The sequence below is a fragment of the Heterodontus francisci genome, unplaced genomic scaffold (genome assembly GCF_036365525.1).
Source record: "Heterodontus francisci isolate sHetFra1 unplaced genomic scaffold, sHetFra1.hap1 HAP1_SCAFFOLD_84, whole genome shotgun sequence".
In the NCBI taxonomy this organism is placed as follows: domain Eukaryota; kingdom Metazoa; phylum Chordata; class Chondrichthyes; order Heterodontiformes; family Heterodontidae; genus Heterodontus; species Heterodontus francisci.
The window spans coordinates 2,779,454-2,793,227 of NW_027140330.1; the positions used below are offsets into that span (position 1 = coordinate 2,779,454).

The window sequence follows — 13,774 nt, forward strand, 5'->3', positions numbered from 1 at the left end:
TGCAAATTGGCACAGGACAAATAAGATTAGAGAAAGTAATGTGCGGCTGAAAGACTGGTGTGGTAGTAGTGGGTTCTGGTTCGTGGGGCATTGGCACCAGTACTGGGGAAAGAGGTGGCTGTACCGTTGGGACGGTCTACACCTGAACCGTGCTGGTGCCGGTGTTCTAGCGAGCCACATAACGAGGGAAGTAGAGACGGTTTTAAACTGAATAGTGGGGGCAAGGGATCAAATTTGGGAAGATATGGTGAATCAAGGAGGAGAGACAAGGCAAGAGAGAAAGGTATAAATATGGGAAATGATAAACAGACTGGGACAGGAAGGGACAGAATGTACAAATCTAAGAGTAAATCGACAGATAAGGCTAGAGGTGACAAAAATAATAAAAGGACAAAACTAAATGCTCTGTATCTGAATGCATGGAGCATTCGAAACAAACAGATGAACTGAGAGCACAAATAGAATAAATAAGTACGATCTGATAGTCATTACAGAGACATGGCTGCAGGGCGACATAGATTGGGATGTGAATATTGGAGGTGACATGGCATTTTGTAAGGACAGGAAGCGAGGAAAAGGTGGCGGGGTAGCTCTGTTAATTAATGATGGTATTAGCGGAATAGAGAGGGATGACCTGAGTTCTGGAGATTAGGATGTAGAAGCAGTTTGGGTACAAATGAGAAATCAAAAAGGCACGAAGTCACTTGTGGGAGTGGTGTACAGACCACCTAACATTAACCACACTGTCGGATGGGATATAAAGGAAGAAATAGTGGCAGCTTGTCAGAAAGGTACTGTGATAATTATGGGGGATTTTAATCTACATATAGACTGGAAAATTCAGATGGGCAGAGGTAGCCTAGATGAGGAGTACATAGAATGTTTTGGGGATAATTTCTTGGAACAATACATTATGGAGCCAACCAGAGAGCAGGCTATACTAGACCTTGCATTGTGCAACGAGATAGGATTAATTAATGACCTCATAGTTCAGGTGCCCCTAGGTAGTAGCAATTATAATATGATTGAATTTTACATTCAGTTTGAGGGAGAGGAGAGTGGGTCCCAGACTAGTATTTTAAATTTAAATAAGGGCAATTATAAGGTCATGAAAGCAGAGCTGGCTAAAGTGAACTGGCAAATTAGGTTAAGGGATAAGTCAATAGAGATGCAGTGGCAGACATTTAAGGGGATATTTCAGAATACACAGAATAGATACATTTCAACGAAAAGAAAAGTTCCAAAGGTGGGACTCACCATCCATGGTTCACGAAAACAGTTAAAGGTACGACCAAACTTAAAGAAAAAGCCTATAATTGTGCAAAGGTGGGAGGCAGGTCAGAAGATTGGTCAGAATATTAAAAAAAAGGAAACAATTACTAAAAGATTGATAAGGAAGGTAAAATTAGAGTATGAGAGAAAGCTCGCAAGAAATTTCAAGACAACTAGTAAGAGTTTCGACAGATATTTTAAAAAAGAAAAGAGTTAACATAGCGACTGTTGGTCCGATAGAAAGTGTGTCTGGGGAATTAATAATGGATAATTAAGAGATGGCAGATGAATTGAACAGATACTTTGCATCTGTCTTCAGTATTGAGGATACAAATAACATCCCGGTATTAGCCGTATATCAGGAAATTGAAGGGATGGAGGAACTCAAGAAAATTACAATCACCAGGGAAGTGGTACTAAACAAATTGTTGGAGCTGCGGGCTGACAAGTCGCCAGGTCCTGAATTGGCTAGTGAGATAGTTGATGCGCTGCTTTAATATTCCAAAATTCCCTAGATTCGGGAAGGTTCCATTAGATTGGAAAAGAGTGAATGTAACTCATTTATTCAAAAAGGGAGGGAGACAGAAAGCAGGAAACGACAGGCCAGTTAGCTTAACATTTGTCTTAGGGAAAATGTTTGGAGCTATTACAGAGGATGTTATAACAGGGCATTTAGAAAAAAGTAAGGTAATCAGGCAGAGTCAACATGGTTTTTTGAAAGGGAAATCATGTTTAACCAATTTATTGGAGTTCTTTGAGGGAGTTACATGTGCTGTGGATAAAGGGGAACCAGTGGATGTATTCTATTTCGATTTCCAGAAGGAGAAGGTGCCATATCAAAGGTTATTGCAGAAAATAAAATCTCATGGTGTCGGGGGTAACATATTGGCATGGATAGAAGATTGGCTAGCTGACAGGAAACAGAGAGTCAGCACAAATGGGTCATTTTCTGGTTGGCAAGAAGTAACGAGTGGTGTGCCGCAGGGATCTGTGCTGGGGCCTCAACTTTTTACAATTTATATAAATGACGTAGATGAAGGGACCGAAGGTATTGTTGCTAAATTTGCTGATCACAAAGATAGGTAGGAAAGTAGGTTGTGAAGAGGACATAAGGGGGCTACAAGGGGATATAGATAGGTTAAGTGATTGGGCAAAGACCTGGCAAATGGAGTATAATGTGGGAAAGTCGGAAATTGGCCACTATGGCAGGAAGAATAAAAAAACATATTATCTAAATGGTGAGAGATTGCAGAGCTCTGAGATGCAGAGGGATCTGGGTGTCCGAGGGCATGAATTGCAAAAGGTTAGTATGCAGGTCCAGCACGTAATTAGGAAAGCTAATAGAATGTTATCATTTATCACCATGGGAATTGAATACAATAGTAGGGAGGTTATGCTTCAGCTATACAGGACATTGGTGAGACCTCTTCTGCAGTACTGAGTACAGTACTGGTCTCCTTATTTGCGGAAGGATGTAAATGCATTGGAGGTAGCACAGAGAAAGTTTACTGGACTAATACATGGAATGGGTGGGCTGTCTTACGAGGAAAGATTGGACAAGCTAGGCTTGTCTCCGCCAGAGTTTAGAAGAGAAAGAGGCGACATGATTTGTTATTTAATTTATTAATTAACAAATTAGCTATCCTCCAGTCTTCTGGTACCTCACCCGTGGCTAACGATGAATCAAAAATCTCTGCCAGTGCCCCATCAATCTCCTCCCTTGCTTCCCATAGCATCCTAGGATACATCTGATCAGGCCCTGGGGATTTATCCACCTTAATGCGCTTCAATACCTCCAACAACTCCTCCTTTGTAATGTTGATATGCTGCAGGATATCGCTGTTCCCTCCCTTGAACTCACTAGCTTCCATGACCTTCTCCACGGTAAATACAGACGAGAAATATTCATTTAAGACCTCGCCCATTTCGCGTGGCTTCACACATAGATTGCCACACTGATCCTTAAGGGGACCTACTCTCTCCCTAGCTACCCTTTTACTCTTAATATACTTATAGAATCTTTTAGGATTCTCATTTATCTTATCTGCCAGGGAAATCTCATGGCCACTTTTCGCCCTCCTAATTTCCTTCTGAAGTGTACTCCTACATCCCCTGTACTTCTCGAGGGACTCGCTCGATCCCAGCTGCCTATACCTGGCGTATGCCTCCTTCTTTGTCCTGACCAGACCCTCAAAATCCCTCGTCAACCAAGGTTCCCTAAACTTGCCAGCCTTGCCCTTCCAGCTAACAGGAACATGCTGGCCCTGAACTCTTCCTATCTCACTTTTAAAAGCCTCCCACTTGCCAGACGTCCCTTTACCTGTAAACAGCCTCTCCCATTCAACTTTTGAGAGTTCCTGTCTGATGCCATGGAAATTAACCTTCCCCCAATTTAGGACTTCAACCTGAGGACCAGTCCTTTCCTTTTTCATAACTATCTTGAAGCTAATAGAGTTATGGTCACGGGTCCCAAAGTGCTCCCCCACTGACACATCAACCACCTGCCCACCCTCATTTCCTAAGAGGAGGTCGAGTGTAGCCCCTTCTCTAGTCGGGCCATCCACATACTGCTTCAGAAAACTATCCTGGACACACTTAACAAATTCTTCCCCATCTGATCCCTTAGCACTAAGGCAGTCCCAGTCAATATTAGGGAAGTTAAAATAACTTACTATTACAACCCAATAATTCCTACACCTATCTGTGATTTCCCTACATATATGCTCCTCCACTTCCCTCTGACTATTGGGGGGCCTATAGTATCATCCCATCAAAGTGAATACCCCTTTCTTATTTCTCAGTTCTACCAGTATGGCCTCACTGGACATTCACCCCGGGATATCCTCTCTAAGTACTGATGTCCTCCCTAATCAATAGTACAACTCCCCCTCCTCTCTAACCTCCACCTCTGTCACGCCGGAAAGATCGGTACCCCGGAACATTGAGCTGCCAGTCCTGCCCATCCCTCAACCACGTTTCCGTAATAGCTACAATATCACAATCCCATGTACCGATCCATGCTCTGAGTTCATCTGCCTTACCTGTAAGGATACTTGCATTAAAGTAAATGCAGTTTAGCCTACCAGACCTTCCACGCTCCCTGTCCTGCCCCTGCCTGGCCTGCCTACTGGACTTGCTTGCTTTAACCTCTACATTTGCCTCAACTATCTCATCGGAGAGACTACTACTTTGGGTCCCACCCCCGCTGCAAGACTAGTTTAAACCCTCCCGTGTATTACTATAAAATCTCCCTCCAAGGATATTGGTCCCCTTCCAGTTCAGATGCAACCCGTCCCTCTTGTACAGGTCACCTCTGCACCAGAAGAGATCCCAATGATCCAAGTACCTGAAGCCCTCCCGCCTTCGCCAGTCTTCAGCAACGCATTCATTTGCCTAATCCTCCTATTCCTACCCGCACTAGCACATGTCACAGGGAGTAATCCTGAGATTACAACTCTAGAGGTCCTGCTTTTTAACCTTCTGCCTAACATCCTATATTCACTTTGCAGAGCTTCATCTCTCTTCCTGCCTATGTCGTTCGTACTAATATGGACCACGATCTCTGGCTGCTCACCCTCCCCTTTCAGAATGTCCTGCAGCTGCTCTGAAACATCCTTGACCCTAGAATTAGGGAGGCAACATACCATCCTGGAGTCATGTCTGCGGCCACAGAAACGCCTATCTGCACCCCTTATGATAGAATCCCCTATCACAATAGCTCTTCCACTCCTTTTCCTCCCCTGCTGTGCAGCAGAGCCCTCTGTGGTGCCACGTGTTGCTCTTTTCCCCTGGGAGGTCTTCCCCCCAACAGGAACCAAAGCAGTGTAACTGTTTGAGAGGGGGTTGGCCACAGGGGACTCCTGCACTACCTGCCTGCTCCTACTATTCCATCTGGTGGTCACCCATCCCTTTTCTGCCTGTGCATCCATTACCTGCGGTGTGACCACCTCACTAAACATGCTATCCATGACGCCCTCAGCTTCGCGGACGCTCCACAGTGAAACCACCCGCAGCTCCAGCTCCATAATGCGAGTAGCCAGTAGCTGCAGCTGGATACACTTCCTGTACACATGGTCGTCATGGAGACTGGGAGGGTTCCTGAATCCCCACATAGCGCAGGAGGAGCATATCATGGGGCTGAGTTCTCCTGCCATGACTTACCCTTAGATTAATTAGTTACTCCCTTAATTAAAAAATGCTAATGACACTAGGGGCCTTGTTGAACCCACTACAATCTAAAGTCGTTCATAAGCGACACTGAATAAAAAAAACACTTTAGTAGTACTCACCTTATCACCAGAGGTTTTAATTTCAACTAAAAAACTTTGCCCTTTTCCTGAAGAAATTTAACTACACTAACAGCAGTGACTCACCAACCAATCACCTTGCAGCTCTCCTCTGACGTCACAGTTGGCTTCTTTTTTTTCAAAACTCCAGCACACTTTAAGAGCTCCACTCCACTCCTGGAAGGTAAGAGACTGGGCCTCGATCCTCGGATTGGATTTATAGGCTCCGCTCTCGGCGTTCTCCTCATATCGGTCCATATAGGTCTGCTCCGCTCCGCTCCTCTCCGCTCCCGGAAGGTAATTCACCAGCTTTTGCAGAAAAGTAGGTCTTAAGCTGTTGCAGTACCTGTTAGAAAGATAGTCTAAGTTATTCTGAAGCCATCTTCCAATGTCATCGACATGGAAGAAGGATTTTAAAGGATAAGATGTAGTTTTTAAAAGTCACTTCAATCTTGCTCAAGAATCTTTACAAAGAAGCCAAGTAAATCTTGATAAAAAGTCATATACATTTAGAGATCTTTTAAAAGCACTTCAATCTTGTTAATAAAAAGTCAGATGTAAATTTAAGAACTCTGATAAGGCCATGCTAAAAAGTTACATGCAATTAAGAAATAAAATACAACATTTAAAATGACTGAACTCCTTTCTGAAAGTTGACACCTGCTGCTGCCGGTGTCTTCCTGGAATAGTGGAGCTGTTGTGTCAACAGAAAAGTCCTTCCCGAGCAGATCTGAGCCTGTTGATACCGGCTCTAATCCAACCCAGGTAAAAATCAGGGTACGTTGTGGGCAATGAGCCCAAATTGCTGAACTACAGGTCTCTGTCACTTTAAAGAGTTGGCTGGTGCGATTATGATCAGAGGCTCCTTCTAAGCACATTTCTCACCACCACAACTTCCAGATGCTGGTGTTAGTGTGTGCATGTACCGGCAGTTGCAGTGCTGTTCAGACCCTCAATAGCAGTGAAAGTCTCAGAGTTCACCGCTATTGGGGCTGTAAAATCCAGGCCAATATCTCACAGTCCTGTTAGATTTGCTCTCCCTCTGTACAAAATCAAACTCTACACATTGTCGTTCACTCACTCCTGTTTCCAGCCCTGATGATGCAGAAATTCCCTCTCAATGGTACACAATCCAGTTGATTTCTGATCAAATACCTCCTTCCACATTCAATAGAGGAAACAGAGACATGAACAGGAGTCAGGTGCAAGAAAGTTTCACCAACAGAGCAAAGAAAGGCACCAACAAAAGTCACACCTACTTTCCAAATCATTTCACTGGAATATTCTTTCACTTGTTTTGTCGGATGACTGCAATAAATCTGAAAATGAGCACCATGAGGTTTGCGTTCACTAGTCACTTGTTCTCCTGTGTTTGTCTGTCAGGTTTGTAATTCAATTTGTATTGTATATTGAAGAGAATCTCTTTTCAAGATGATTGCACATCGTACTGTGTTTAAAGCAACCAACTTGTAAAATGGCAGAAAATGAATGTTTCAATACCTGTGTGACCAGATTCTTCCAATGCTTTTCAACAGCTAGATTGATGATGCTTGTAATCTGTATCCTGTGGTGAATGGGAGAGGAGAATAAAAACATGGTGCATGAACAGGACAGACTGTGTAAAATGGGAGCACAGAAATACTGCCACCTCATTGAAAGTTAATGAGATTTATTCGAAGTCAGATACCTGTCCACAATGAACAAGTGAATACATTAATAGTCCACTTTCAATCGAAATGGGACTGAGGTTCCAACAGAGAAGTTTTCTGGAAAATACCTGCTGCAGTTTTAAAATTGATGAACTGGAACATCTTATACTAACTTTCAAATAACTGGAGTGATTGTGTAGTTCTCATAGTGGAGAGAAGGAGTTGTTTATAAATATAAGCAGAAAGACACATTTGTGGATTGGTGAATGAGCTTTATCTTTCTGAAATGTATTTTCCCATTGGTTGCAGGTCACTGGAAATTCTTTTTTACATTTCAATTGTAGAAGCAGCAGTTAGCAGCAAAATGTATGATTAATCAGAGTAGTGGGTCTGGGAAATACTTCAACAGCCGAGACCCTGTAAAACAGAACTCCAAGTAATATTTTAAATTAGGCACTGAACTGACAGAGCGCTAACGGCCTGCTCCGGTCAGGAAAAAAAACCCGACCCGAACCCAACAGAACCACATTGGACCCGAGCCCGACGCGGCCCGAGTATCTCCATTTATTCCCACGCCCAAACTAACCCCAGCCTTACCCGACCACCAGAATGTTCACTTTACCTACCTCCCAATTCCGAATCTGCAGGAAGCTGCAGCATGAGCGCAATGACGTCATAGAGATGCTCACTTGCTCACTGAGCAGATTCAGAGTTTCCCTCCTTGATGACCCGGACTCCCAGCTTAGGTTAGCTTTTCAACTTTTGACAGTTATTAAACTCAACTTCCCGGCAGAGTTAAATGTAATACTTACTGTGTGTGTCCGACACGGACTCAGCCCGACCTGGACCCAGCCCGACCCGAACCTGGCCCGACCTGACCCGAGCCCGAAAGCCAGACCCGGAAGAGCGACCCGACACGACCCGGACCCGACACAGGTCGTCGGGTCCCGTCGGGTTCAGGTCGGGTAGCAGGCCTTGACAGAGCGGAGGTCAGATGAGGATTGAATTAATTTCAATCACTGAATCTAAACAAGAAGTAAATCTGCCAGGAATGGAAGACTTTGCTTTATCTGTGAGCTTGTGGCACAACGGTAACGCGTCTGACTCCAGTTCAGAAGGTTGTGTGTTCAAATCACGTCAAGCTCAGTTACGTTTTACAGCAGCTCAAGTTCCTGGATTTTATGTCAGAAGAGAGTTCGTTCTCTTGGAATGTTCGTGCATTGTAGAATTTCAAGATCAACTTTAATAGATTAAAGTCCTGATTTCTGGTTCCGTTCCATTTCCATGCTCAGTTCTTATTTCACACTGTTTTGTATCAGAACAATGTTTCAGGGATGTGATGTGTCCATTGTTTGTACAATCGCTCTGTCATCCAGTGTGAGAAATAAAACACAAACCACACAGCGTGCGGCTCAAACCCATACCTGGCTCTGTCTATAGGCCGCTTAGTTCAGTTGGTCAGGATGCAGTGTTGATAACAACAAGGCTGTGGATTTGATCCCCATGTGCGCTGTCACATGGTCAGTCATTAATTTGACTCATTTTTGTAACACTTAAAATCCAACTTTTAGATGCAAACAAGTTTACATAAAATGTCAAATGGAATTTATTTTGAATAACATCCATTGCATCTTTGTCACTGGTCTGGAGTAACACAGAATTCTTTCCAATTATCTTCCGTTTGCTGATAAACATTGAACTCGTGGTCTGTTCTCGTTAATGGTCACGAGCAGCAAAAACAGACAGAGCGAGTCTGACCACCCAGAGATGTGGAAAAGGCTTCAGTTTGGGACATATGCAGCAAATCAAATGTTCACCCGGCCCCGAAAGATTCAAAAACTGGGGAAAAGGACACAAGGAGATAGAGAATAAGCTAAAGCTGACAATGTAAATATTTCCCATCCTTGATATCTCTCTATTCCAATCCAACCTTCAGAGTTGGGTAAATAATTTCAGTGTAAATTGTGCAGCTCAAGAGTCAAAACCAAAGGGCGATGCAGAATAAAGGAGAACTGCCAAAACCCCAGATTGAACCAGGGATCTTCAGTCTAACAAACTCCCAACTGAGCTATTTCAGTCTCACAAGCTTGGGATGATAAGTGGCAAGTAACATTCGCACCACACAAGTGCCAGGCAATGAACATCTCCAACAAGAGAGAATCTAACTATCTCCCCTTGACATTCAACAGCATTACAATCACTGAATCCCCCACCATCAACATCATGGAGGTTACCATGTGTAGCCATACAAATAACGTGACAACAAGAGCAGGCCAGAGGCTTGGAATCCTGAGGTGAGTAATTACAGTGCAGCTGTTGGCTCCACCCCAGGGGCTGAATATGTTCTGTTAACCATGAAGCAGCTTCCTCTCAAATCCCAGGTTTATCAATAAATCCTCTTACAAAAGCCCCAAAGTGTGATATATTCCTCTCAGTCATCCATGACTCCTGACTCCCCAAACCCTGTCCACCATCTGCAATTCACAAGTCAAGAGTGTGATGGAATACTCTCCACTTGCCTGGATGGGTGCAAATCGAACTCAAGAATCTTAACACCGTCCAGGACAAAGCAGCCCACTTGATTGGCACCCCATCTACAAACATTCACTCCCTCCACCATCGGCACACAGTGGCAGCAGTGTGTACCGTCTACAAGATGCACTGCAGCAATGCACCAAGACTCCTCAGACAGCACCTTCCAAACCCAGCGACCTTTACCACCGAGAAGGGCAAGGGCAGCAAATGCACTGGATACCACCACCTGCAAGTTCCCCTCCAAGCCACACACCATCCTGACTTGGAACTATATCGCCGTTCCTTCACTGTCACTGGGTCAAAATCCTGGAACTCCCTTCCTGACAGCATTGTGGGTGTACCTACCCCACATGGACTGCAGCGGTTCAAGAAGGCAGTTCACCACCACCTTCTCATGGGCAATTAGGGATGGGCAATAAATGCTGGCCTAGCCAGCAACGCCCACATCGCATGAATGAATGAATAAAAATGTGAAGTATCCCTTGTGTCATTGTTTTGGTAGAAAATATAACCCTGGTGGAATTGCCCCTCCCAATCACACCTCACTTCATGGAACATAGAAAATGGAGAAAATTTATGGCGCAGAATGAGACCATTTAGCAATCGTGTCTGTGCCAGCTGAAAAAGAGCGACCCAGCCCAATCCCACTTTCCAGGTCTTGGGAATGGGATCTGAACAGATCTCAGAGTTCACATTATGTGAATGTTCTGTTGAAGTATTGCTGAGCTGATATACCAGGGGAGATTCACACAGTTAGACACAGTGTGAAATACATTCAAGTATTTATAAAACATTACAACATGTGAGTAATATTCCCCATTGGTTTCTCAGCACTGATGGATTGTGAAGTGGGAGACAACCAGAAGTCCCAGTGATCCACACTGACGCTGAGCTGAGAATCAAATGAGAAAAAGTTCAATCTTCAGCAGTGAGATGCTGCAGAGATGTAAGAGTCCTGAATCAAGGAGAGACTTTCTCATACTGCTGTTGAATCTCATTTCAAACACTCCTTGAACTCTCTGCCGAGGAATTCAGAGCTGGATAACGCCTGTAAAATCAGCCTAAAAAGGAAATAGAAAACACCCACCGTGGGCTCAAACTCAAAAACTTGAGATTCAGAGTTTCATGCTTTCATCGACTGAGCTCACCAGGCCTGAGACAGTGTCCCCGTCCTGTCTGTTATTGGACGGTGCAGCTGTTGGCTCCACCCCAGGGGCTGAATTTGTTCTGTAAACCATGAACCAGCTTCCTCTCACATCCCAGGTTTATCAATAAATCCTCTTACAAAAGCCCCAAAGTGTGATATATTCCTCTCACTCATCCAGAATAAAAGTTACATCTTTTGCTCTTTTTACCTTCCAAACATTGACTTCTATTTTACTCAGCATTTATTTCTCTCTCCTTTTTATGTTGTGCATTTCCTAATAAACATTTCATTTCAATTATTTATGAGGGATGAAATGAACAGAAAAGATGTTCTGCAATGGTACCGGGGTGTGGGACAGAGCGAGTGGTTCGGATCTGGAATAAACTGCCTGAGAGTGTGCTGGAGGCAGATTCAATCGTGGCTTTCAAAAGGGAATTGGATAAACACCTGAATAGAGAAAATTTCCAGGGTTACAATGAAAGGGCAGAGGAGTGGAATTAGCTGATCTGCTCTTGCAAAGAGCTGTCATGGACATGATGGACTGAATGGTCTCCTTCTGTACTGTAACCATTTGATTCCTTGATTCTAACTCTGTCAAAGTTGTTCTGAACTTGCTCTGCTCCAAGGAGCACAACCCCAGCTTTTCCAGTGTCTGCACATAACTGAAGTTATGAGGAACCATGGGGAACCCACTGTAACCTTCCTCCAGACAGAAATACAACTGTTCACCACCACACTGTGACCCATCTATTCACATGATTTGGATGTGGGGACCGAATGTAGTATTTCCAAGTTTGCAGATGACACAAAACTAGGTGGGAATCTGTGTTGTGAAGAAGATGCAAAGCGGCTTCAAGGGAATTTGGACAGACTTAGTGAGTGGACAAGAAAGTGGCACATGGAATATAATGTGTAAAAATGTGAGGTTATCCACTTTGGTAGGAGAAACAGATGTTCAGATTATTTGTTAAATGGTAAGAGTGTGAATGTACAAAGGGGCCTGGGTGTCCTTGTCAATGAGTGACTGAAAGCTAACATGCAGGTGCAGCAAGCAATTAGGAAGGCGAATGATATGTTAGCCTCTATCACAAGAGGATTTGAGTACAGGAGTAGTGAAGTCTTGCTTCAATTGTATATAACCTTGGATGGTCTGCAGTTTGGAATACTGTGTGAAGTTTTGTTCCCCTTACCTTAGGAAGGATATCATTGCCAACGAGGGAGTGCAACGAAGGTTCACCAGACTTGTTCCCGGGATGGCGGGACTTTCAAATGAAGAGAGATTGGGGAAACTGGGCCTGTATTCTCTAGAGTTTCAAAGAATGAGAGGTGATCTCATTGAAACTTACAAAATATTAAAAGGGATAGACAGGTAGATGAAGCTTAGATGTTTCCCCCGGTTGAGGAGTCTAGAACCAGGGGACACAATTTCAACGTAAGGGGAAAACCACTTTGGACAGCGATGAGGAGAAATTTCTTTACTCAGTGGGTTGTGAATCTTTGGAATTCTCTACCTCAGTCATTGAGTATGTTTAAATCAGAGATTGACAGATTTCTAAATACAAATGACATAGGGGATATGGAGATAGTGTGGGAAAAAGGCATTGAAGTGGATGATCAGTCATCATCATATTGAATGGCAGGATGGGCTCGACGGGCTGAATGGCCTACTCCTGCTCCTATGTTCCTATCAGTCTGGAAACTTCATATGCATGCTGTCATTGTCCCTTTTATTCCATGGGCTTCAGTTTTACTGGCAGTCTCGTATGTGACATCATCAAGAAGGTTTTCAATAAGTTAAATAAGGATAAATTGTTTCCAGTGGCAAAAGGGTCAGTCACCAGAGGATGTATTTATCAGGTGATTCAGAAAAGAACCAGAGGCGAAATGAGGAATGATTTTTTTATACAGTGATGTGTTGTGATCTGGAATGCACTGTCTGATCAGGACTTGAAAGCAGATTCAGTCGTAACTTTGAAAAGCAATTGGGATAAATACTGGAAGGAAAAATGTACAGATTACAGGAGACAGCACTGACACAGCGGACCAAACGGTCTCCTTCTTTGGGTATCATTCTTTGGTTTTATGAACATAATGTTGATACAATTCGCTGAGTTGGAAGGGAAGTGAACCCAGATTCCGGGTATTCTAAACACCAGACCCAAACCAAATGAACAAGCCCGTTGTTTAATCTCTGTTTTTCACACCAGCTTCTCCTCACTCTTTCTGTGTTTCCTGCCTGGTCTGTTCCTCTGACCTTCATTCCTGACACTCTATTGAGAATGGCCAACTCACTGCGCCTCTCACTCACACCGTCACTCCACCCCTTCACCCACTTCCAAACCTCTCTGTTCAAACGTACCTCACATCTGCTCCTCTGCTCCATTAATGTAACAGTAAAACATTTTCAAACAGACATTTCCAGACAGTGAACGTTCCAGTAAGACAAGGTAAAGATCAGATTCATTCACTTTTTTTAAAGAATATTACAGCGCAGTACAGGTCCTTCGGCCCTCGATGTTGCGCCGATCATCTGACCTACACTATTCCATTTACATCCATATGTCTATCCAATTACCACTTAAATGCCCTTAAAGTTGGCGAGTCTACTACTGTTGCAGGCAGGGCGTTCCACGCCCCTACTACTCTCTGCGTAAAGAAACTACCTCTGACATCTGTCCTATATCTTTCACCCCTCAACTTAAAGCTATGTCCCCTCGTGTTTGCCATCCTCATCCGAGGAAAAAGACTCTCACTATCCACCCTATCTAACCCTCTGATTATCTTGTATGTCTCTATTAAGTCACCTCTCCTCCTCCTTCTCTCTAACGAAAACAACCCCAAGTCCCTCAGCCTTTCCTCGTAAGACCTTCCTTCCATACCAGGCA

The 13,774-nt window shown here is 43.8% G+C and overlaps 1 non-coding gene across 1 annotated transcript; it reads left to right on the forward strand.

The window, feature by feature from the left end:
* The first annotated feature begins 8,281 nt into the window (after positions 1-8,281).
* trnaw-cca (transfer RNA tryptophan (anticodon CCA)) lies at positions 8,282-8,353 on the forward strand. The gene has a single exon. It is a non-coding gene; the product is annotated as a tRNA-Trp (tRNA).
* The last annotated feature ends 5,421 nt before the right edge of the window (positions 8,354-13,774 follow it).